Genomic DNA, 25,315 nt, shown 5'->3' with positions numbered 1-25,315 from the left:
AAAATTGCACCGAAGTATCATTTAAATACCAAGATATGCTATGGGTAAGAACAAACTAATGGCATATGATATTGATCACTTCTTACAAATAGCATAACTTGATCTCCTCATGATATTTTAGTGCAAAATATTGATATCATCATCTGATATTTTATGTCTTATATCAATCATGTCCATTAGGCCTGTTCAACATTTTCCAAAGTGTTCCAGATTCAAAGTGCCACCCCTCTGTTTAATTCAGTATCTTGAATGGAAACTTCTGACTGATTTTCAACCATATCCATGAAGCATTAGAGGTGCATCAAACGAAAATCCTTATCTACTTGGGGCTTCGAACTGTAGACCTCTTGATCTGCAGACCCTGACACTACCACATAGCCCACTCTAGATCCATATTAGTGAGTTGAGCATACTGGGTGGCATTGCTCATAAATCATAGTCAACTTTGTTCTAGCATGGGAGGAATGGTCTTGCTTGACTATTCTATTCAAATGTTGAGTTTTTCATGAAAACTCCATTATTACATGCCGAATATTATTTTTCAGAATAAAGTAATGTATGGACAAAACTTCCGCAACACTTAAAGGAAATGAACGGAAAAATTGAATTGGGCACATATATTAAAAATTTATACTACCCTCCTACCCTTTTTTTTCGAAAACGTCGATTTTTCTAACAACCTTCTCTTGAAATTGAAAGAGAAACCATTCTACCAAATGTTGCGGAAATCGGAAACGTCGCACATCGCTTTCACATGGAATTGCTAAAACGGCATGCATATCTCTCCCTTGTTTTTGGATTACTTTCTTAACCTGGTGATGACACAATGGACGTCCAATAATGTAAATTGTTCACAGTTCTTACCTGATTAATACCAAACTTATACCTCTCTCTCTTTCTTGACAAGTCATAGATCATCAACAAGACACGAACACGAGTGATGTTTTTACATAAAAACACATCAATCACAAGTGGATGGCCATAAAACCGATGAGAGCGGTTGCTGGAACACTGAACAAGAGCACACTTCAAGAAAATATTGTCATTTGCCATTCTACGTAGGAGTACCCACAATTTAGACACAATTTCGAAGTAATCATCGAGCAAATTCCCAACGGCGATGAGCAAGCAGTAAGGAATTTTCACGATGGATTGAAACGAGTGCTTTGGAAACAGCTTTTCACGCACAATAATTTGTTTTTTTACAGAAATAGTTGATTATCATGAATTAAAGTTTGTTGAAAACTTTGAATTCTAATAAATGTTGATTTGTTCAAAATTGGGGTTTATCAAAATTGGGTTTTCCCAGAATGTGAATGTTTCCTTCCAAAACTAAACACACGATCATTTTATATATACTCATAAACAGTTCCCTGATATTTGATTTGATAGCATTGTTTTTTTATGTTGCGTGTTTTCTGGAAATAGAACAGAACTCGTGTGTTATTTTCGCTATTGAAATTACATTACGTAAAAAGTCAACATGATTGACTAAGAGCAACACAGAAACAATGTGACTGTTTCAGGAAAACGTTGGATTTAAAATCAATCATACGATAAAAATCCTACGGAGAGGGTGCTTAGAATCTTAGAAGTTGCAACCTCCTGGTTTGACGTGGCGGGACACTGCTTTATCTACTAGAAAAATAAACTTCTTGATGCGCCTTCAAGTTATTGGGATACCTCATTTCGCTACCAATGGAATTTTTTTTGTATCTCTATTAAGGAGAATTTCAGCCCTTGGCTGGATACAATGGAATATTACATGCACCAATTATTGTTATTGCGGGCCATATGCTTCACGGGCACATTCATGAAAAGCTCCTACGACCTACATTCCAGCTAAACTTCGAAAGCTCACTCAATCATACGATTCCCAGCAACATATCCCGCAAAACCACTGACCAATTGAAATTTCCTCTCAGTCAACGACTGCGAGCTAGTGACGAGCTAGATATGGGTGACGGGAGCTATTGTTCGTCCCAATTCCGGCAATCGAGCCCAAAACCAATATGCAATGAATCGACATACGTGCGGAGATGGTCACCCATTAGGGAATCGTAAACAGTGCGCGAATAAAAACAGATCGATCCTTCTGGTGTTGCTGGCACCTTTCTCTTGTATTAAAACAAGGAATTTACATAAGAAACGTTGAAAAAAACGTTCACGGATATGTTCAGAATTCTTCATCTGTTTATTGGTATACCATCCCCCACTGGGACATAGCGGCCTCGCAGCTTAGTGTTCATTCAGCATCCAGCTAAAATTTTCAGCACAGGATCGTGAATCGAACCCGACTTCTGGAAAGATCATCCCCTACAGCCACAGTAATACGCATGTCGACTACTTTGTAGGAAAGCAACAATAAAGATCAGCGCCAGGATCATGCCGAATACTGGTGATCCAAAGAGCAGCAAAATAAAGCCCGTCGCCATAGGCGCTTAAAACCAACAAAAACAACGCAATATCCTACGTTCCAGTACGAATTAATTATAGTGAAAAATTGTCTCTTCCATTGGTATAAATGCGAAGGAAGACGAAAATACCAACCGGAACCCTACCTGAGTTCTTGTTAGGGGCACAGCGCTGAACAAAATGAGACATGCGTTTCATCTTACAGTCTTGCGACTAACCAGCACTTAATGAACCAATAACATCGGAGAAAATTAGTGGCTCAGGAAAAATTTTGGGAAGGGACGCAATGATCAAGGTGAAATTACCATTAAAATAGTTATTACCCCTAAATAGTATTTTCCCAAATGAAATAACAACCTCTCGGCACAACGAGAAAAGTACGGAAGGTTGGGAAAAGCATTCACCTCGGGAGTTGACCGGGTTTCATATCAATTGGTCACTTGAGTGGAGATGTCAGTTCGATTGGCACGAGTTACACGCTTGCTAGCAGATACAACCACACGACGACAATCATGATGATAAATAGTAATGTTGTTGACTGGTAGACCGGGATGTGGTACCGAATGGTTTATTCACATGTGTTAAGCGTTTCCCTAATGTGTACGCATATCTATATCCATCGCAACGGCGGTGTAGGTACGTGATGCTAGGGATAAAAAGGTTACGAACGGATATAGTATATGGAGTGGGCATGCAGCTGGGAATTGGCCAAATGTTTATGCTACAAGAGCTTCTTCACATGTGAGTGGCAAGTGGTTGAAAGAGCAGTTGTTTGAGTTTTAAGCGCCTAGAGACTTCTGGGTTGTTGATCGTTTACATTGTTTTTAATATTGATAAGAAAATTATTTTGAGCTTTTTAGTGGAATGTTTTTTTATTCAACAACCGCGTTTGTACCTGTCGGTAGATTTGGAAAGCTAGAGAGCTAGTAGAGCTTGGAAATCTACCGACAGGTACAAACGCGGTTGTTGAATAAAGATCAAGGAAATGGTAGCTCCTGGCTCTTCAAGTTTATACCTAAGCATTAAGCGCATCAAGCGAGTAGAAATAAGCACCGTAGTAAGATAAGTACCTAGATAAATTATTATACCTATGCATAGTATAAATAGTGTAAGCTGCGATCATTTTCTTCAAGTCGAGTCAAGTACAAGACACTGAAGACGGCCTTACTGTTGAGGTCGAAATACGTATCTGTCAGGATACAATTAAGTGGTGGAATTCAATGGGATTGTTTAAACTCGTCTTATGACAGTTGTTTTTAATAGTTTTGTTGTGTGAAGACTGTACTCGGAAAATGTGAGCCACATTAATAAGTTTGTAGCTTTGCAGGCAGGATAAACGATTATTTTTTATATTATAGTACTTAGAGTGTAATGTTTACGTTGCTAGAGGTTCATAACTATCAAGTGGTTATCAAGATTACATTAGATCAAGTGTAGATTCGTTCCCAATCCGATAGCGTCCCTCGAATGGAGACATCTTCTTATTTCTCTTATTGGCATTACATCCCCACACTGGGACAGAGCCGCCTCGCAGCTTAGTGTTCATTAAGCACTTCAACAGTTATTAACTGCGAGGTTTCTAAGGTTACCATTTTTGCATTCGTATATCATGAGGCTAGCACGATGATACTTTTATGCCCTGGGAAGTCGAGACAATTTCCAATCCGAAAATAGCCTAGACCGGCACCGGGAATCGAACTCAGCCACCCTCAACATGGTCTTGCTTTGTAGCCGCGCGTCTTACCGCACGGCTAAGCAGGGCCTCTTTAGCTACAACCGTAAATAGTTCAATACGCATCTTGAGAAGGCAGCTTTGAAGAGCAAAGCAAGCCGCTTCAAATAGCAGATTCTGAGTTCTGAACTTTATCGGGAGCACACGCATACTCGCCGATGTGCCCAAGGATCGTGTATTCGGCATCGTAGCGCTGCAGCAGGTTTGTTGGAATGGATCAATGGTACGAACGTTCAGAGGTAATCATACCATCTACCAGAACTGCGGCAACACACACGAGCTGGAACAGCTTTCATAGTGATGGGCGATATGCAAAGGCGCGTGATCGGGTGGTGGCCGTTCGATGAGAGAATGTGCAGGTTGGGGATCAAAGGCCGGTTATTCAACTTCAGCATAATCAACGTCCATAGCCCACACTCCGGAAGCACTGATGATGATAAGGACACATTCTACGCACAGCTGGAACGTGAATACGACAAGCACTCGGAGTATTCGAAAGACGGGTGCTTAGGACTATCTTTGGCGGTGTGCAAGAATACGGTGTGTGGTGGTGGCGAAGAATGAACCACGAGCTCGCCCAGCTTTACGGCGAACCCATTATCCAGAAGGTAGCTAAAGTCGGAAGGGTACGATGGGCAAGGTATGTTGCAACAATGCCGGACAGCAACCCTGCAAAGATGATATTCGCTTCCGATCCGGAAGATACGAGACGGCGTCGAGCACAGCGAGTGAGATGGGCAGATCAGGTGCAAAACGACTTGGCGAGTGTGAGGCGCATTCGAGGATGGAGAGATGCGGCCTCGAACCGTGTATTGTGGCGTCAAATTGTTGATTCAGTGTTTATTGCGAGCTTCCGGTAGCGGTAGAGCAGAACTACCCAAAGCAGATTAAAAAAGCAACAAACTGGAGGGCTAGAGCACCAAAAAATTGAAAATAGCCACAAATCACGAATTTCATACATATATTTGGGGCATTTGCCCTAATCTTCTTCTCCACCTAGATCCTATCTTCTCATCTCATTTCTCCTTCTCTATCTTTCTGATTTACAACATAGATTTTTCGTACTCACGGTCTCTTCACAGCACTTGCGGTACCTTCTTGTGTTCGGGGCGTCCCCCTACACTATTTTCTCGGCGGAGCTCTCGCTGCCGCGACTGCTCGCCTGCCGCATTTCATTGCCGTCCCACGCATGCATCCTAATCACTCTTCTGGAGACCCCTCTGGCCGTCCAGTGCGACCAAGTAACTGGATGGGGTCCCTCCGAGTGATCCACTGAAGGGCTGCTTGTTCCCGAACGAATCTCCTCCGACCTAGTCCTGCCGGACGAAACGCAATCGATGTTTCGGCAATCCGACCGTCGCCTTGTCGCACCGCTGCCTCGATCACGATACTCCGGGACCTCGATGATGGGAATTGGCTCCACATAAAAACCCTGTCAAAGCGCTAATTTTAGCAACTGATCCACAATGCAGAACACACCAAAGCACTCACCCAGCGGGGTATTTTTCTGCTTCAAATGATAAAGTGCTTGTCTTCCCTTTCCCGGTTCGGAGCAACAGACCAACAGACGTTTCGCGTCGGCTAAAAACGTAGAAAGTGTGAGGTTAGAGTCCCTTATGATCACCTTTTAACGTCGGGTACCTTTTGAATCCTAAGAACTAACGCGCTCCTTCGAGGAACTTTTCGTGCTGTCGCCTGACCAAACTTGCGTGTGCCGTCGGTCGTCTTCTGTCGTGTCGAGATCCGTAGAAAGCCCGTGCGTGCCTGCTGATTAATCGTTTCAGGTTAGATTGTACTCTCATCGACCCGCACTCTTCGGAATCCTACCTTGTTTTCGTGGTTATCCCAGCACCGGGCGGAAAAAGTGGACAAGATCCGCTCCACACGAAAGAACTCGCAGTCGTGACACTTTTCTTTTTATTTATTTCACTGCACTTTCCTTAACACGAGGGGAATCTTTCACCCACGTTTGCTTTTGGTGATGGCGACTGCTGAACGACAAGTGACGATGATTTTTAGTCTTCCTTCTATGTGCGACGTGCGATGGTGTGCGTCAATGAGCTAGACTTTACTAAGGTGGCGCAGATCAGCGCTGCGTGCCACTAGTTATCTCTTCTACTCTCCCGCTGTGGGAGAGTAAAAGAGAGAACTAGTGGCACGCAGCGCTGATCTGCGCCACCTTAGTAAAGTCTAGCTCCTTGGGTGTGCGTGTCATAGGGCAGATGTCAAATTGACAGACGTCATTGCTGGATAGGTCTGTTATCTATTGGCGTACACGGAGCGCATTCCAATCGGTATTCGATGTTCGAAAATACTGCACTAACCCACAAATGCATTCCGCCTGATACATTTCTGCGGATGTTTGTCGCTGCATGCGTGCGGAGTGAGTTTTTTTCCTTCGTGTGTGTTTTTCGATGGATGACTTGACAATATACTTATTCTTAATGCTAAATCAAGACTAAACGTAACATGTTATCTGTTTAGATGTAAACCAAATAAATGAAAAATTAGTTCTGGAAGGATTGACGATGAAAATGATTGCGGAAAAATAAAAAAAAAGTCGGAAGAAATGCAGCAGAGCTTTCCGTTGAATTTAGAAATACCTTCTCATGTGGATTCAGGGTAGAGCTGTGTGCCGGTCTGAAAATCGGCGACGGTGGCGTTTGTCAGACTCAGAATATTGGTCGGCGGCAGCGGTGTTTTGTGATCCATTTCTTTAAAAGTAGGCATTTGCTTGGCTTAAGGCAATGGTGGATGTGATCCTTGCCTTGAAAGTAGGCGTTTTCCTGAAATAGGGCAATAGTGGATATGCTCTCTTTTTCAAAGTAGGCGTTTTCCGAAATTAAGGATTCGATCTTTTCTTTAAAAATCAGAATGTGTTTAGCATCAGGCAACGAAAATTGTGTTCTTTTTTGAAAGTAGGCGTTTTCCCAAGTCAATAATGGATGTGATCCCTTCCTAGGAAGTAGATCTGCCATTTTGTTTGTCCGTCCTTCAGAAAAATTTCAACCATCAGTCTAAATTCATATGTTTTGATAGATCTTAAACCTACTTTATCCGTGGGAAAAAAGCACCAAACTCGCTTTTGTCTCATACGCAGGAGATCATGGGATCAATCCTCGTCCATTCCTCCTACTTTGAATCTTTTCTATATTTCTCATGTTTCAGCGAACGCTAGAACACGAAATGGACTAACATACCGTTTCCATCTCTATCCTATACCTTTAAATCAGGAGGGTGAAACGCCTGTCATCCGCGGTACAATGGCATGCTACCCAACATCGTTTTTGGTACTTCGGTTTTTGGTACCAAGTTTGTGGGTCTAATTCTGCAGTCTAATTTGATTGAATATCGAATGTTAATTCGTTTGTTGGAATAAGCTGAAATTTTACACGTCGTCGAAAAACTATTTGCTGTGTAGTTAAGGAGTAGCCTTTGTGTCCACTCGGGGATCAGTCGTTGCGAAGCGCTATGTCCTTGATGACCAGCACCAGAGAGACGGTTAGCAGCATTCCGGAGTTAACAAAAACAACCATATAGCTTCAATCGTTGCTGCGTGGCAATACCTACGCCTTATAATATTCAATTGTTAATCGATTGAAAATTTGAAGTTTTTATTTTATCAATTTGCAAAAAGGCCGTAGCGGTCGGTTGTATGAATCAATAGATGTGAATAAGGAGAAACATCCCCAACCCTTTATCGCTGAAATTATTCTGACAGCGAGGGATATGCCTGTTTTAAAATGGGATTGATTAATGAAATGCAAATTAATGTGCATAATGTTCCAATCCCCTTTTTTATTAGCCACATATGTACGTACATTATTTTTTCTCTACGTACTGCTTTTCTAATTTCAAGTATCAGGTTCAAGTATTGAATATATCATTTTAAGTTATTCAATTTTCCAGGTCATAGCCGCACCCTCCTTCCTTGTCACTAACAATGTGGTCCAAAGCGAACCATGCCAGGCACATCGGATGGTGCTCTCCTCGGTCGACAACTCGCTGGTGGTGCTCGGTGGTTGTCTGCGTAAGAGCTGCTTCATTTGACTAAAGTGGTTCGCTTATGACACGCTTTGTGAATCAATTCCGCAAATTTTCCATGCATAAATTATAGCGCGCGTTTAAAAGGTGTTGGAGCATGATAAAGTTTCCAGAGTAATGGGAGATCTTCATTATGATGGAGATTAACACTAGGATTTATTCGTTTCACAAATTGTGGCTGCATTTTTTTTTTTGAATAAATGTATCGTAACGGGATTTTAATAGATTTCCCCAATTCTTTGTTTCATTTATTCTATAGTTGCAAAGATTTTTAATATATTTATTAATTATTCATAGCTGATGGATTATTCAAATCAACTAAACCTTTGAAATATTGCACACAATCTGCAAAGCGTACGTGTAAGTTTCCTTGAATACAGTGAAATGTTTTCAAAAAAACAAGATCAACCCACCCAATACATACTTGATGGCTGATTCTTTTTAATCAGCTTCAAAGCTGCTGATAACTGTTACTTGTCATCTGGTGCTACAAAATGGCAATATGTCATGAATCTGACTCTAGCGAAGCGATTGAAGTGAATTTCCGTCCTTAAGGGGTCCATTACTAGCACTTACTCCCTATATAGTTCTGTGCGCCACCGCCGTCAAAATTTCTAGAAGATTTTTTTTGTAACTACTACCACCACTTTTCAAAAAAATTGAGAAAAATATTTTAGGAATTGCTTTAAAAATCTGGAAATCCATAGGAATATCCACCTAAAATTGTTTCAAGGATTAAACTGAAGATTTATCCAATGATTCAAACCAGGAACTCCTTTGTGAATTTCTTTAGGATTTTCTTCATGAAATCCTCTAGGAAATAATTCGTCCAATCTTTCAGGAGCTCCATATTCTGTAATATACCATGAGGAATTTCTGGAGGAAGTTTGGAACGAATTCCCGGACGAATTTTTAGTGTCAGAGAAATGATTGGTATTTGCTTACTTATGCTTAACAATCAAATTCAATTTCCGCACAGTACACACATTTTTACGTAAATTTTGAGGTTTTACCGGTTTTACAAACGGGAGAAGTAAACAATTGGTGAATTTAATATTCACCTCTGGATTAATTGTATAGGGTAAGACGGTATAATGCGCCCCACCGGGCCAAAACGCCCCCCTTTGATTTCTAGAAAACTATAACTAATTAAGGGTCAAAATCAGTTGGTACCTATAAGTATTTGTAAACCCATCATACCATGTGAATGTGAAAGTATTTTTGTATTGCACAATGAAAATAATAACAAAATACAAAAAGCTACAGTTTTGATGTAACTTTTCATGTTTGTTTGCTCAACATTATGGAGCGACTCTGGCATACTGTCCGCAAAACTTGCACTGGAACACTCAGTTGGGCAACAAAATAACTTTTCTCAGTGGTTAATATGATATAAAATTGCTTCCATCTACAAAAATGTAACGATTTTTGAAATCATGTTTCACTGGCTAAAACGCCCCAGTGTAGGCAGGACGATATGCCCTTACCAACTGGACACAAGCGCAGCGAGCCTGCAGCAGTTGCTTCCAAATTGTATGGAAAATATTGAAATGTAATTCACACCTGCTTAACCTTCCTAGTGCATTGGGGTCTATTTTGGCCCAGAGATGATTTAAAAACGTTGTAGCTTTGTAATCAAATGAGATAGGGCGTTGAAATTTTCTGACTTTTCCTAACTTTTGGAAATGAAAATTTTGGGGTGATAACCAGCTATCAGCGACCTCTAAGAACGCCACAACAAAAAAAGTGACACATTGTGCATTAGCGGGTCAAAAATGACCCAAATTGGATTCGCTCCCAAAAGTTCATTTTCGAACCGATTCTCAATCTTTTGGAACCAAATTGAAGGTATGGAATCCACGGATGTCGCTACGGACGGATTTCTGCACTTTGGCCATTCTGGTTCCCAGGAATCGATGTTGAAGGAACATAGATTCTTAGGTCAATTTTTGGCGTGATTTCTTGCCTCTCGAAGGGTGATTTTGGAAATGCTCATTAATTTGCGTAGCAATAATTCTATTAGAATGTAGCGATTGTCCATTTCCATGGATCAACACAATTCCTGGTTATTTCACGGTCCGGTGTCCCTCCGGAAGATCCGGAACATCCGTAGAAGTGGTCAATTAATTGAACTCATCCTAGAAGAGCGCGGTTTTTTCCAAAGTTTTTAATTATCGAACGCTGAGTAACAAATGATTGTGGTGACCCATTGTGATAGACCTGAGTGGCCACCGGAGATCCTTTAGAAGATCCGGAACATCCGTAAAAATGGTCAATTCATGGAACTCATCCTAGAAGTGCGCGATTTTTTTTCAAAGCTTTTCATTATCGTACTTTGAGTAACAAATGATTGTGGTGACCCAATTTGGTGGACCTGGGTGGCCACCAGAAGTCCTCCAGTAGATCCGGAACGTCCGTAAAAATGGCCAATTCATGAAACTTATCATAAAAGGGTGCGGTTTTTTCCAAAGCTTTTCTTTATAGTACTTTGAGTAACAAATGATTGTGGGGACCTATTTTGGTGGACCCGGGTGGCCACCGGAGGTGCTCCAGAAGATCCGGAACGTCCGTAAAAATTGTCATTCCATGGAACTCATCCTAGGAGTGCGCTTTTTTTTCCAAACTTTTCATTATCGTACTTTAAGTAACAAATGATTGTGGTGACCCAATTTGGTGGACCTGGGTGGCCAAGGGAAGTCCTCCAGTAGATCCGGAACGACCGTAAAAATGGCCAATTCATGAAACTTATCATAAAAGGGTGCGGTTTTTTCCAAAGCTTTTCCTTATAGTACTTTGATTAACAAATGATTGTGGTGACTCAATTTGGTGGACCTGGGTGGCCACCGAAAGTCCTCCAGTAGATCCGGAACGTCCGTAAAAATGACCAATTCATGAAACTTATCATAAAAGGGTGCGGTTTTTTCCAAAGCTTTTCCTCATAGTACTTTGAGTAACAAATTATTGTGGTGACCCATTTTGGTGGACCTGGGTGGCCACCGGAGGTTCTCCAGTAGATCCGGAACGTCCGTAAAAATGGCAAATTCATGAAACTTTTCATAAAAGGGTGCGGTTTTTTCCAAAGCTCTTCCTCATAGTACTTTGAGTAACAAATGATTGTGGGGACCTATTTTGGTGGACCTGGGCGGCCACCGGAGGTGCTCCAGAAGATCCGGAACGTCCGTAAAAATTGTCAATTCATGGAACTCATCCTAGAAGTGCGCTTTTTTTCCAAAGCTTTTCATTATCGTACTTTGAGTAACAAATGATTGTGGTGACCCAATTTGGTGAACCTGGGTGGCCACCGGAGGTCCTCCAATAGATCCGGAACGTCCGTAAAAATTGCCAATTCATGAAACTTATCATAAAAGGGTGCGGTTTTTTCCAAAGCTTTTTCTCATAGTACTTTGAGTAACAAATGATTATGGTGACCCATTTTGGTGGACCTGGGTGGCCACCGGAGGTTCTCCAGTAGATCCGGAACGTCCTTAAAAATGGCCAATTCATGAAACTCATCATAAAAGGGTGCGGTTTTTTCCAAAGCTTTTCATTATCGAAAACTGAGTAACAAATGATTATGGTGACCCAGTGTGATGGACCTGAGTGGCCACTGGAGTTCCTCCAGAAGATCTGTAACATCCGTAGAAATGGTCAATTCATAAAACTCACCATGGAATAGCTGAATCACCGAACGCTGAGTAATAAATGATTATGATGACCCTTTTTGAAGGACCTGGGTGGCTACCGAGGTCTTCCGGAAGATTTGGAACGTCCGTTAAAGTGGTCAATTCGTGGTGAATGGTGAATATCGATCATGGAAACAAATTATGCCATACTTGAAAATATTTTCTGGGTTAATGTGATTGTCCTTTCAAAAAAAAATAGTGTCATCTTAATTTTTATGAATTGTCTATAATTACAGATTTTTTGATCTTGCGGAGTTTCATTCGTGACTACACACGTTCTTGAGAATGGGTTACAACGATCATCCATTACTCAGGATATGAAAATAGGAAAACTATGACAAGTTTCATGAATTGATTGATTTTACGGATGATCTGAATGTACCTGAAGACATACAGTGGGCAATCCATGCGAATTGGTTACGATCATTGGTTTCTAAAATTAGGAAAATAAAAAGGTTTAGAAGAATAGTGTGCTTCATCTTCTTCTTCAATGGAAAACACGCCATTTCTATGGTGGGTTTTATGAATTGATGATCTCTTTTACGTGTGATACGGACATTCCGAAGGGCCTTTAGTTGCTACTCACATCCGTGAGAAAAGGTCACGGCAATAATTTCATATTCAGAGTACGACAAGGAAATTTAAAAAAAATAGCCTATTCTAGTATGTATTACATAAATTAACCTCTTTAACCGATGTTCCGTATATTCCGTAAGACCTCCGGTAGTCACTTTGGTAAATAAGAACGGGTCATGACATTCCTTCGTATCTTGCTCAGAGCTCGATAATAGAAAGATTTTTTTAAAAGTTCGATAATGAAAAGCTTTAGAAAAAACCGTGCTCTTTTATGATAAGTTTCATGAATTGACCATTTTTACGGGCCTTCTGGATCTTCTGGAGCACTTCCAGTGGCCACCCAGATCCACCAACATAGGTCACCACAATCATTTGCTACTCAAAGTACTATGAGGAACAGCTTTGGAAAAAACCGCGCTGTTCTATGATGTATTTCATGAATTGACCACTTTTACGGACGTTCCGGATCTTCTGAAGGACCTTCGGCCATACAGGTCCATCCAAATGGGTCATCACAATCATTTGTTACTTGTAGTTCGATAATGAAAAGCTTTGGAAAAAACCGCGCTATTATATGATAAGTTTCATTAATTGACCATTTTTACGGATGTTCCGGATTTTCCGGAAAACTCCGGTGGCCACCCAGTTCCACCAAAATGAGTAACCACAATCATTTGTTATTCAAATTACGATAATCAAAAGTTTTGTGAAAACTGCATTCTTCTAGGATGAGTTCCATGAATTGTCCACTTCACCGAATGTTCCGGATCCTCTGGAGGACCTCCGGTGGCCACGCAGGTCCATCAAAATGGGTCACCACAATCATTTGTTACTCAGCGTTCGATAATTAAAAGCTTTGGAAAAAACCGCGCTCTTCTAGGATGAGTTCAATGAATTGACCACTTCTACGGATGTTCCGGATCTTCCGGAGGGACACCGGACCGTGAAATAACCAGGAATTGTGTTGATCCATGGAAATGGACAATGGCTACATTCTAATAGAATTATTGCTACGCAAATTAATGAGCATTTCCTAAATCACTTTTCGAGAGGCAAGAAATCACGCCAAAAATTGACCTAAGAATCTATGTTCCGTCAACATCGATTCCTGGGAACCAGAATGGCCAAAGTGCAAAAATCTGTCGGTAGCGACATCCGTGGATTCCATACCTTCAATTTGGTTCCAAAAGATTGAGAATCGGTTCGAAAATGAACTTTTGGGAGCGAATCCTATTTGGGTCATTTTTGACCCGCTAATGCACAATGTGTAACTTTTTTTTAATGCACTAGGAAGGTTAAATGGACCTATGTTGGTTTTTTAATGTCAAACGCATAAGGATTTGTAGCCTTTTTATGATGGGATTGATAAAATACTAATGAAGGGCTATGAAACGTCTTTGGTTCAGGTGGGGCGTATTGCCCAGGCACTATTTGAAATTCATTTTTTCACGACTTTTCAAAAAAGCTTTATTACGTGTTATCTGCAATAGTTTTGTATGACTACTCACGGGAAATGCATTTGCGACTTCTTGGACTACCAAATAACACAAAGTTTGCATAAATTGCGTTGAAAAGTAGAAAGTTATCAAGGAGTTGCCTTAGGGGGCATATTAGACCGTCTTACCCTAATCACCAACAAACACACTTTGTTCTTTTCTTTATTCATGGGTAAAGCTCTTGAAAAAGTAAGAGCATTCCCAAGAAATCGGATCATATTTTATTCTGTTGATAAACAACGTAAAAATATAAAAGAAAACATGTACTGTTAAATGAAATCCTCTTTACCACTGAATTCAATTGAACATTTTTTCTGCAATTTTCAAAAGAAGACAACAATATCCTTTGACCTTATGTTAACACGATTCAATTACTCACCCCCTCTGGCAACACCCACTCTTTTTTCTTCTGATTCTTCAAAACTCAGACAACGTCACTTTCGTTCGTTTGAAAATCAAGCAGCACCGTTGGCGTTGTAGGCAAATAATGCTGTCTCCACTTAACTGCCGAGCGTATTAGAGCCGGAGCCATTTTTCGCCATCCTGAGGAAACGTGCGCCTAATCTTCATTTCAAGTGCTCCTGTCAAGTGTCAGCGGCAGGAAACGGTGTTTTCTCTTGTTTTTTTTTCACTTTTTTTCAGTACCATTGTGAACCGGAAAAGCTCTGTATTTCGCTCGAATCAATATTTTAAATTTCATGCCCAGCTGGACTCAACTCATAAATGGATTTTTAAATCTAAACCGGGCCATTTCTTGAGCCAAAGCTTTTCGTTCTCAAAAGCAGTAACATTGCAGCAACGTCGAACAGTAGACGATAAATTGATTCGACCTTGTCAAAGAAGACTAAGAGAGTTTTAAAACCAAACAAGAGTTGAATCATACAGACAGTCGAAAATAAACCAGAGCTTTCTTAACCATAAAGCTTAAACATCCATCCAAACCCAATGAGGTAAAACAAGCATGCAACCTCATCACTGCTAGATGGACGGGTTTGTATTTCTTTGGCTCTCGTCATAAGATTTTTATTTTCATGACTATCCCCCAGCCCTTAGCAGATAGGGCTGCTTCATGCCAATGAACGAATGGGACAAAAGCTTATCGGATAGGATAGGACGCATTTGCTACAGCATCCTTTGTTAGCATTCAAAACGCGCTGCTCAACATCCATCCTAACACCTCCACTTAGGGTCAAATGTAAACCGAATTCAATTTAGAGTTAGGTCTTGCGTGCTGTAGACAACGTCGTCTGTGACATCTCTGTAGGCGTCATCGGTCGGACGTGACAGATGGAATAACGAAGGTTTTTACCTTTTTCCAGTTTGGTTTTCCCTCTTGGAACAAATTAACTTTACTACTCCTTGGGGAAATGAAAACATTCTCTCATCAGTCGACAGTTGTGCGTGAATTGCTGAACATGGACTCAGGAGGCGTAGTATCAATTAGCCACTTGTGGTTATATTTAGATTGTCTATTACAAAGTTGAGACATTTTATCAGTAAACATGTTAGTCAATGCTCAAAGGGTAAGAAACTTTTACACCTTTGAAATGTGAAACGCGTACTCGCATGTGTTACTCTAAAGTGTATATAAGTGTTTACGTGCAAGAACGATTCAAATGAGTTGATCAACTCACTTGCCTAATCGTTTGAGCAATTCTAGAGAAACACGTAGCGGAGTTAGGAGCAAGTATGCCACCTCAAGCGATTCGTTCTGTAATTTTCAAAAGCCTTCTTGTTAAAGCTCGGATATGCTTTCACCAATTTATACTTAAGTTTTAACTAACGAAAAAAAGGAAACAAAAGCTTTTCCTAGCGCGATTTAAGAATGGATATAAATAACGAGTTTTTGTTGGCTGTGGGACACGAGCGCCACCTTTATGGGGCAACCTAGACAATAGTCTTCCACTGATTGACCACTAGAAAGAACTACTCTTTCGTTAAGTTTCACACTGCAATATACTGCCTTTTCGATATTTTATTTTTATGCAAACGTTGTCCTGCATAGTAGGCGAAAATGTGCTTTTTGATCTGCCTAAACTGCCAAACAAATCTTAATTTGAGATTTTCACGATATGCTCAACCTTACTCGTGTTTTTGCATGTGGAAATATCACATAAACCCGTTGTAAACTATAACAAATACAAACTGCTAAAGGAATGAAGAAAATCCATCCATCCGTTTTCGAGTTATGCGGATACGAACACAGACGATTTCATTTTTATTATATAGAAGAAGAGGAAGAAGAATAAAGAAGATCGAAAAGTAAGAAGATAGATTACAGCTTATTTGAATTGATTGGAATATTATGGAATTGCACTCAATCCATATAAAATTTGTTAAATAATTTAACTATTAATTCTAACACTACGTATGAGAATTAAGAAATGTATTGTTAAACTTGATTTCGGCTCCGTAACGCTTTTCGCCAAATGAGCCTTCCAAATAAAGGATATAAATAAAATTTTACTATTCTATATAAAGTTCCGTACACTATGTCTGGGAATATGATCGAATCTATCTGTGTACTTGTTGAGTCGATTATTAGATAATTAACTGAATAAAGGCCGAGTGGCTCAATTGCCACAAGTTTGTATTTTGTATTTCACACAATGTTATTCCCACTTTTGGATTTACGCGCGAGCACTCACCGCCAGGTTCGACCACAAGTGGATAGTTGTCGAGTTTGTGACCCTGATTTTTTACAACTATTGTCGATTGATTGTGTGAGTGATACCGATGTTACAAAATAGAGCTTCTTGCTGTAAATTGTTATTGTCAAATGCAAGTAGTGGCAGTAGTATTTTGATGTAGGAGTGATTAACAAATGCAATTGAACTATCGGGCAGGCAGTCGCTGAAGACAAGTGCCAACGTTTTCAGCGACGAATCGAAAGCGTTCAATGCAAAAAGAAATATTACCGTGAATTTCTTCAAAGAATCAGCTTAAAGGAACATCGACTTGGGTCTTATTTTCTTCTATTCTAAACCATGCACCTTTTCAATAACTAACAGCAACCAAGCGATGGTACAAATGGAGCGAGAAGATATCACTTGAGTGATCCTGTGGTCGACTACGGCATTCTAAGATTTACCGCAAAATCGATAAATTTATCCTGTTGCCAGGTTTGATTTTGGTCGACTTCTCCACTGATACACGCCATGTTTCGCTAGCGTATAATAGCACAGATTTTACAGCACAGAGTTAAAAATTCGGATTTTGATGCGTTCACTTATCTGCCCGTTTTTTCAGATATTTCTTAAACTCTCACAGGCAGCCCTTGCCTTTTCAATTCGCGCTCCCATGTCGATATTGGAACCACCGTCTGGCGCAATTTGGCTACCAAGATATTGTTATAAGATAAGTTTTCGACACTCTCCACTAATTGGTCGGCTACAGTGAAGATGAAAGGGGTTATTGTGTTCACATCCAACCAACGATTTGATATTGTTGTCACGTTGATGACCAAACCTGCTAGAGAGGAGCACACGGCAAGGTCGTTGAGCTTACTCTGCATGTCAGAGCGCCGTTAAGCTAGGAGTGCACAAATCGAAATCGTTCAAGTGTTCTATGGCTCTATGGCTCTATGGTCTACCGCACCTACCAAAATCTTGTCTATTATTTTGAGGAACAGTATCTATGATAGCATACATCCTTATCTCACATCAGCTAAGATCCGCATGGGGTCGGACAAGATCCCGTTGTGTAGCACTCTCCACGAGAAAGCCTCGTATTGCCGATTATTTTCTCAGGAACCCTCTTGCATCTCAGTGCACCCCACATGTTTTCGTGATTGAGACTGTCGAAAGCTTTTTCGTAGTCAATGAAAATCAAATAAAGGAACTCTTGTAATTCGTTAACCTGATCCAGAATGATGCCGAGCGTAACAACATGATCCACACAGGACCTACTAAGCTATCCTGCATCCAGTCAACCGGGAAAGTTGCGGTGTCCCAGATATTACGAAAGAAGCGATGCAAAAGCTGAGCGGATGTCATGGGATCAGCAATGAGCAATCAACCTTTAGGGATTTGCTTAATTTCATGCTTTGGGTCGTCAAAAGCTGGTCAGTCGTGTCTTTCACAGGCAGAGTTGCTTTCATCTTCGCCCCACTTAAACTTCGAGAGATACCGTAGAGAAGGCGAATGTGCCCGGTTGCTGCGACATGAACGCTTAACTTCCTTCTCCAGAGCCTGTAGAAGGAAGTTAAAGCCCTTCTGGATTTCCTGGAGATCTAGAGCCGCTAAAATTATGTCCAGTGTTAGTAAAAACTCAAAATCTCAAAACTCATGGATGATTCAAATCAAGCGTGAGTTGAAACGCACCCAACTCAGCATCTAAAAACTCATGGATGAATTGAATCATCCATTTGAATCATCGTAGGTTTTTCTTTTGTTCTCCTTCGTTAAAAACAGTGAATTGACGTTTGTCGCATAAAATCTTAGACACTCTTTTATGTATAAGCAATAAATTGCCCCAAATTGATTTCAAATGCGTTTTTAAACCAAAATGATTTTTTGGCAAATGAGTGAAATGATGCGTTTTAGCATGAAAAATTCAAGCGTGATGCATTCCTTTAAAATAGCAGACGATTTCGTTCGCGCGGGAGCGCTCGTTGATTGAGTTTTATGAGTGATTTTACCAACACTGATTATGTCCTGTGCGCGTTCTCCCAGGTCCATCACCGTACCACCATCGTCGTCTGCCACATCGCCATTCAGGTGTTCTTCGTAGTGCTTCCGCCACCTTTGGATCACCTCACGCTCGTTCGTAAGAAGGTTCCCGTTTATGTCTTTACACATATCAGGCTGTGGCACGTGGCCCTTACGTGAACGGTTCAACTTCTCATAGAACTTTCGTGCGTTATTAGCGCGGTACAGTTGCTCCATCTCTTCACGGTCTCGATCTTCCTGCTGGCGCTTTTTCCTCCGGAAAATCGAGTTTTGTCTGTTCCGCGCCCGTTTATATCGTGCCTCGTTCGCCCTCGTGCGGTGTTGCAGCAATCTCGACCATGCTGCATTCTTCTCTTCTACTAACTGCTCACAATCGCCGTCATACCAGTCGTTTCTCCGATCCGGGGGCACCGTGCCAAGTGCAGCGGTTGTGGTGCTACCAATGGCGTGCCTAGCTGCTCTTCCGTTGGGAGTGCCACTTCCAGCTGCTGCGCGTATCGTTGGGCTAGTCTACCGTCTTATAGCCCCAATGATAAGCCGCGGCGTCCGACTTCAACGCGTGTTGTACGCCGTCGAGAGTTTTGAGTGCAGGCATACTGCAACGAGGTAGTGGTCGGATTCAATATTCGCACTGCGGTGAGTGCGGACGTTCGTGATGTCGGAGAAGAATTTACCGTCGATTAGAACGTGGTCGATTTGGTTTTCCGTTTCTTGGTTAGGTGATCTTCATGTGGCCTTGTGGATATTTTTGCGGGGAAAGAAGGTGCTTCGGACCACCCGTGGAATGGTGGAGGCTGCAAAGTTTATGCACCGTTGGCCGTTATCATTCGATACGGTGTGCAGACTATCCGGTTCGATGACCGGTCTATACATTTCCTCATCTCCTACCTGTGCGTTCATATCGTCGATGACGATTTTGACGTCCCGCAATGGGCATTCATCGTATGTCTGCTCCAGCTGTGCGTAGAACGCTTCTTCCTCGTCGTCGGGTCGTCGTCTTATGTTGCGCATCTTACCCAGCACTTTGAAACCGGTTCCCAGCTCGTTGGTGGTGCCACAGCTTTGGTAGAAGGTAGCCGCCTGATGCCCACTTTTCCACACTTTCTGTTTTGTCCAGCAAATCTCCTGCAGCGTCACGACATCGAAGTTGCGGAGATGTAATTCATCGTAGATCATCCTGTCGCAACCTGCGAAACCTAGCGACTTGCAGTTCCATGTTCCAAGCTTCCAATCGTGATCATTTGTTCGTCACCTAGGTCTTTGCCGATTATATCGAGTCGTATTATCTCTTATATTGTTCGTAATTATTGGTTTTCCAGACGGCTTATTGCGCCTGCGCAAACTTCCTGTATCGTCTGAGGGCCGTCGTGTCAGGTCTGTTTCGTGTCCCACCTGACACCAGGACTTGGGCTCAAATACTGATGGCTTTTCCACAAAACGTGGTCTTTAAGTGATGTTGCTGTGTAGGGGTTTTCACGCCTATCTAGAGAATAGTAGGTTGAGGGTTCGGGTCCCTTCAAGACACGTGGATTCTTTTTCGCAACGCGAGTATCAAGTTTTTCATTACGGAAACATGCATAGCACATAAACACAGCCAAAATATTTAACAAAGATGAATATTTCGACCTTTTTGGGTCATATGACCCGTTTGGCAATGGCATTTTCGGTCGTATGTCGCTTTCAGCCAAATTACATTCTCTGCCAAATTATTTTCGACCTAATAACCGTTTCGGTTAAACGTCCAATTCAGCCAAATGGAATTCGGCTAAATAACAATCGCCCAACTGACATTCGAACAATTGGTCTTCGCCGAATGACTTTCAGTCATGTCATTTGGCCTTAGATGCCGTTTGTCTGAAAGGGCCATTTTGGCTGAAATAGATATATTTACCACCTGAAATGTTGTTCGGCCGAAACAGTCGACCACTGTCGTAACTGATTAGAAAGGACCATTTGACTGAAAATGGTGTTTGACCGAATGGGTCGACATTTTTGGCCGCGGACCAAATGAACAATTCGGCCAAACGGAATTTTCAGCTACATGACCTATATATGACCAAACGACATGTTAAGGCAAATTGCATTTTCGGCCAAATTACCAGTCGTCCGTGGCACGCCAAATGCTGGGTAAAGCGTACCATTGGTACTTCGCGTACCTGAAGGAATAAAATAGACCCCATCTCACGGTCCTTAGCCTCTTACCAAGCAACTCCTATCCCTACCTCCCTACCTCCCCGCCGTCTTCCGGAAATTTAGGGGGTTTGGTGTCAGGCCCTGCAAGCCAGCCAAAAAAAAACTCACGCAACGAACAATCAACAAGAGAGTACGGACCGGAACCATCGGCGAAGACCACTGCGACGAAAAGGGACTAGCGATTGGAAACTCGGTTCGTGGAACTGCAAATCTCTCAACTTCATCGGGAGCACACGCATACTCGCCGATGTGCTCAAGGACCGTGGATTCGGCATCGTAGCGCTGCAGGAGGTTTGTTGGAATGGATCAATGGTACGAACGTAATCATACCATCTACCAGACCTGCGACACACGAGCTGGGAACAGCTTTCATAGTGATGGGCGACATGCAAAGGCGCGTGATCGGGTGGTGGCCGATCAATGAAAGAATGTGCATATTGAGGATCAAAGGCCGGTTCTTCAACTTCAGCATAATCAACGTCCATAGCCCACACTCCGGAAGCACTGATGGACGCATTCTACGCGCAGCTGGAACGTGAGTACGACAGCTGCCCAAGCCACGACGTCAAGATCATCATAGGAGGTTTGCACGCTCAGGTTGGCCAAGAGGAGGAGTTTAGACCGACTATTGGAAAGTTCAGCGCTCACCGGCTGACGAACGAAAACGGCCTACGACTAATTGATTTCGATGCCTCCAAGAATATGGCCATTCGACATTATCGACGTCAGGACATATCGTGGCGCTAACATCGACTCTGACCACTATCTGGTGATGGTTAAACTGCGCCCAAAACTATCCGTCATCAACAATGTTCGGTACCGACGAACGCCGCGGTACGACCTAGAGCGACTGAAACAACCTGATGTCGCCACTGCATACGCGCAGCATCTCGAGGCAGCGTTGCCGGAAAAGGGTGAGCTCGATGGGGCCCCTCTTGAGGACTGCTGGAATACAGTCAAAGCAGCTATTAACGACGCAGCGGAGAACAAGGTCGGGTATATGGGTCGAAGTCGACGGCACGATTGGTTCGACGAAGAGTGCAGACAGATTCTGGAGGAGAAGGACGCAGCGCGGGCGGTCGCGCTGCAGCAAGGTACCCGGCAGAACGTGGAACGTTATAGACGGAAGCGGAGACAGCAGACCCGCCTTTTTCATGAGAAGAAACGCCGCCTGGAAGAAACGGAGTGCGAGAAGATGGAACAGCTGTGCCGTTCTCAAGATACACGCAAGTTCTATCAGAAGCTCAACGCATCCCGCAAAGGCTTCGTGCCGCGAGCCGAAATGTGAAAGGTGGAAGCAGCACTACGAGGAACATCTGAATGGCGCTGAGAGTACAGGCAGTGAAAGTCAAGACAGCGGAGGAGATGACTACGTCAGTTCAGCGGACGATGGAAGCCAACCAGCCCCCACCTTGAGGGAAGTTAAGGATGCCATTCAATAGCTAAAGACCAATAAAGCAGCTGGTAAGGGTGGTATTGGAGCTGAGCTCATCAATATGGGCCCGGAAAAGCTGGCCACTTGCCTGCAAAAACTGATAGTCAGAATCTGGGAAAGCGAACAGCTACCGGAGGAGTGGAAGGAAGGGGTTATATGCCCCATCTACAAGAAAGGCGACAAACTTTCGAGCGATCACCATCCTTAATGCCGCCTACAAAGTGATATCCCAGATCATCTTCCGTCGTCTGTCACCATTAGTGAAAGAGTTCGTGGGAAGTTATCAAGCCGGCTTCGTTGACGGCCGCTCGACAACGGACCAGATCTTTGCTGTACGGCAAATCCTTCAAAAATGCCGTGAATACCAGGTCCCAACGCACCATCTGTTCGTTGATTTTAAGGCGGCATACGACAGTATAGACCGCGTAGAGCTATGGAAAATTATGGACGAGAACAGCTTCCCTGGGAAGCTTACCAGACTGATCAAAGCAACGGTGGATGGTGTGCAAAACTGTGTGAAGATTTCGGGCGAACACTCCAGTTCGTTCGAATCGCGCCGGGGACTAAGACAAGGTGATGGACTTTCGTGCCTGTTGTTCAACATTGCACTAGAAGGTGTCATGCGGAGAGCCGGGTGTAACAGCCGGGGTACGATTTTCAACAGATCCAGTCAATTTATTTGCTTCGCGGATGACATGGACATTGTCGGCCGAACATTTGCAAAGGTGGCAGAACTGTACACCCGCCTGAAACGTGAAGCAACAAAAGTTGGACTGGTGGTGAATGCGTCAAAGACAAAGTACATGCTTGTGGGCGGAACCGAGCGCGACAGGGCCCGCCTGGGAAGCAGTGTTACGATAGACAAGGTTACCTTCGAGGTGGTCGAGGAATTCGTCTACCAAGGATCCTTGCTAACGGCTGACAACAACGTTAGTCGGGAAATACGAAGGCACATCATCTGTGGAAGTCGGGCCTAATACGGGCTCCAGAAGAAACAGCGGTCGAAAAAGATTCGCCACCGCACCAAATGTGTCATGTAGAAGAATCTTATAAGACCGGTTGTCCTCTACGGACATGAAACATGGACAATGCTCGAGGAGGACTTGCAAGCACTCGGAGTATTCGAGAGACGGGTGCTTAGGACCATCTTTGGCGGTGTGCAAGAAGACGATGTGTGGCGGCGAAGAATGAACCATGAGCTCGCCCAACTCTACGGCGAACCCAGTATCCAGAAGGTAGCTAAAGCCGGAAGGGTACGATGGGCAGGACATGTTGCAAGAATGCCGGACAACAACCCTGCAAAGATGGTGTTCGCTTCCGATCCGGCAGGTACGAGACGGCGTGGAGCGCAGCGAGCGAGATGGGCAGACCAGGTGCAAAACGACTTGGCGAGCGTGGGGCGTATCCGAGGATGGAGAGATGCGGCCTCGAACCGTGTATTGTGGCGTCAAATTGTTGATTCAGTGTTATCTGTCTAGATGTAAACTAAATAAATGAATGACCAGTCGTCCGTATGTCCCTTTCGGCCAAATGACATTTTCTGTCAAACCGATTTTGACCTATTAACCATTGCGACCCAACGTTCAATTTGCCGAGTGCCTTTGAGCTATATGATTCTTCCTCTTTTTGAACAATTTCCCGTGGGATTTCCGAAGATTTTTAATACAATACAATTAATACAATTTCCCGTAATTCCTAAAGAATTTCCTTAAAAATTGGATAAAAAAAATTGTGCGGCTTCCAAAGAATTTCATTTGTAACTACCGAAAAAAATTCTTTGGAAATTCTGAACAGCTTCACGTTGGAATCCAAAGAATTTCTTTCACATTCTGAACACTTTCTCGCGACATTTCCTACTCTTTGTGACCTTTGCAGGTACTAGAAATCCAATTCGTCAATTTTTCGTATCCAGTATGTTTCCAGCTCAGGATAAACAGATAGATAGATTATTCTGTCAAGAAAACATGTTACAAAAATTACTCTTCTGCGAGCGGCAATGTTTCTGAGAAAGTAGTTCACAGAAAATCATTTCCGGAGTACTTTTGTGAGTTGGAATTGCAATCGAAATAGAAAAAAACCCAGATTAATCCACCTGGCGGTGATGGTGACTTTCTCGTTTTTTCGTGTGAGTAATTTCTACGCACTTTTGGTATTAAAAAAGTATTTTGGCCATAACTTCTGAGCCCATAGTCCGATCCAGCCAATTTTCAATAGGAAATAATGAGACAGGATGCTGCGTCGAATGCAATTTGTGAGTTAGATTTTTTTTCGTAAATAAAATGTATTTTGGCCATAACTCCGAATCCCATAGTCCGATTACGCCAAGATTTTGCGTCGTATAAAACTTGTTGCGAGCAAATCCGTTAAAGAAAAGTGCCTGAAAAAAGAGTGAGAATTTTGTATGTGTTTCTTATGTAAAAAAAATGAATTTTAGCCATAACTTCGAAATTCATAGTCCGTTCTGTCCAATTTTCAATACGAAACAATGGAAAGATTCTGCGTCGAATGAAACTTGTTGCAAGTAAATCAGCTAAGAGTAAGTACCTAAAAAGTGAGTGAGAATTTTACTCGTAAAAAAATATATTTTGGTCATAACTCCGAATCCCATAGACCGATTGGGCCAATTTTCAATACGAAACAATGGGACAAGATTCCGCGTCGAATGCAACTTGTTGCGAGTAAATCGATTAGGGATAAGTGCCTGAAAAATGAGTGAGATTATTTTGCGCACACACATACACACACATACACACACATACACACACATACACACAAGGGGTTCAGGGTATTAGGGGAGAGGGTAACTCAAGTAACCTTCTGTTACTTGGGTGGGTTTAGTGGGTCCGGCGGTTTGGCCTTCTGCCTAACGCGTCAATCCCACTCCCTGAGTGATAATTTCAGGTGTCTGTATGCAGATTTGCCTTCATCCCTCTATAAAAAAAAACACATACACACACACGCACACACAGACATCACCTCAATTCGTCGAGCTGAGTTGATTGGTATATAACACTATGTTTCTCCAACAATCCTATAAAAAGTTCGTTTTTGGAGCGAACATATAGCCTTTA

At 42.5% G+C, this 25,315-nt stretch overlaps 1 protein-coding gene across 3 annotated transcripts in view; it reads right to left on the bottom strand.

Moving 5' to 3' along the window:
• The window catches only part of LOC134226539 (uncharacterized), a 710,533-nt gene that overhangs the window by 487,458 nt on the left and 197,760 nt on the right, over positions 1 to 25,315 (bottom strand). Inside the window, exons 1-4 of one of the 3 annotated variants that reach the window (XM_062707376.1) lie at positions 5,975 to 6,166; positions 5,789 to 5,911; positions 5,639 to 5,728; positions 5,217 to 5,579 (exon numbers count right to left, since the gene is read on the bottom strand). The exons of the other annotated variants lie outside the window; for them this stretch is intronic. The gene's annotated coding sequence lies outside the window, so the exon portion shown is untranslated. Of the gene's footprint in view, positions 1 to 5,216; positions 5,580 to 5,638; positions 5,729 to 5,788; positions 5,912 to 5,974; positions 6,167 to 25,315 lie in introns of those variants that run through there. 3 annotated transcript variants of the gene reach the window in all.

The sequence above is a fragment of the Armigeres subalbatus genome, chromosome 3, assembly GCF_024139115.2.
Source record: "Armigeres subalbatus isolate Guangzhou_Male chromosome 3, GZ_Asu_2, whole genome shotgun sequence".
NCBI classification, from domain to species: Eukaryota; Metazoa; Arthropoda; class Insecta; order Diptera; family Culicidae; genus Armigeres; species Armigeres subalbatus.
Note: the sequence above shows the minus strand (reverse complement) of the source record. Positions and strands in the feature narration are given on the sequence as shown.